We start from the raw sequence: 1,646 nt of genomic DNA, 5'->3' as shown, positions 1-1,646 counted from the left end.
AATTTAAATGTACTTACTGCTGGCAGTTGGTTGGGGACAAACTTTACTCATGAGACTCTTCTTACAACGACTTTTCTAGGCAGCATAGTTAGGAAGGTAGGGATGTTCATCACTGAGTGGCCACCACTGGTGTTTTATGGAAGCTTAATTTCTATTTTTTCTTAGATAGGTTTCCTTAGAAAGCGTAAGTTTCAGTTTTATTGTAGGTAAAAAACAAAATCATGGTTTCTTTTGGATTAGAGTTTCTCTTAACTTTGATAAAGCTCTGGCCTCAGAGTTGATTGCCTATGTATACATATAAACTATTACCTATTATTAAAGTGTACACTTTTGTTGAAACAACATGATTAAACATAACATTTAAGTAACTTAAATAAATATCAGAGTATCTTCATTCTAATCCACATCTCAAAATACAGATAATCAGCACATAATAATTTTGAAATATTTGGGATCATAAATTTGTTTAATTAATTAGACATCAAACATTGATAAGGACACTAATGAATTACCTTGGTGAATGTAGTGTACTCAGAGTTGCTTCCCTTTTAGAGAGCTTTATATTGATACCTTAAGATAATATAGCTGCGCCCATGTGTTTACTCATTCAATAAATATCTGGTGAGGATTTTCTAGCAAGCAGGCACTCTGCTAGAAGCTGGATCTACAAAATCTAATAATATACGTGCCCTGCCTTGAGAAGATCTCAATCTAGGAGTAAAGATAGAAAAATAAAGTACATAAAATTATAACTTAAGTGCCAGAGAAGTGTAGAAGAAGGACAGTAAAATACATCATTGCCCTGGCTGGTGTAGCTCAGCTGGTTGAGTGTAGTCCCATGCACCAAAGGTTACTGGTTTAATTCCTAGCCAGGGATATACCCTATGCCTGGGTTGTGGGTTATATCTTCAATAGGGGGCATGTAGGAGGCAGCCAATCAGTGTTTCTTCCTGATTTAGAAACTGTTTGAGTGGAAAGGAGTTTTGCATAAAGAAGTACTAAGAAAAAAGTTTGAACTCAGATGAGAGCAAAGCTTGAATGTTTACCTAAAAACCATTTTTATTTCTTAGAAAGTAGACATAAAATTTTTAAACATTAACATGATTCAAATTTTACTCTTAGAGACTTAATTTGTTAGTTCTAAGAAGGAGTCATTCATTCATGCATGTGTGAATTTACCAAAATTTATTGAATCCTGAGGAAATCATGGTGCTAGATAGGGAGAACTTTGGGAGGGTATTACAGTAGTTTCTCTCTAAGTCAATGATCGTGCCAGTGGCACTGAAAAAATAAGATGAGTTCAAGAGTTATTTTAAAGGAAGAAGGGATGAATCAGAGATGAATGTAAAGTTTCATAACTGAGCAAGTGGTTATGCCATTAAGAGAAACATGGCATCACATGGAGGAGCTGACTTCCAGAGGGAATTTATTCTTTGAACTATTATATAGATTTGAAGTACTTGTGTCCCCAAGACAGTAGAAGAAAAGGGAGAAAATAAGACTCATTAAACAATAAAAAAAGAAAATAAGACTCATTTTTATTGAAGCTATAGGAATGCAGATATTCACCGTGAAATTGAAGAGCTTGAAGTATAATGGGTGGTGTTGTACCCCAAAGCTTAAGATTTCAGGTATAAAGTAGTCCC

This window comes from Myotis brandtii, unplaced genomic scaffold, assembly GCF_000412655.1.
Source record: "Myotis brandtii unplaced genomic scaffold, ASM41265v1 scaffold1053, whole genome shotgun sequence".
In the NCBI taxonomy this organism is placed as follows: Eukaryota; Metazoa; Chordata; class Mammalia; order Chiroptera; family Vespertilionidae; genus Myotis; species Myotis brandtii.
This window is presented reverse-complemented; position numbering follows the sequence as displayed.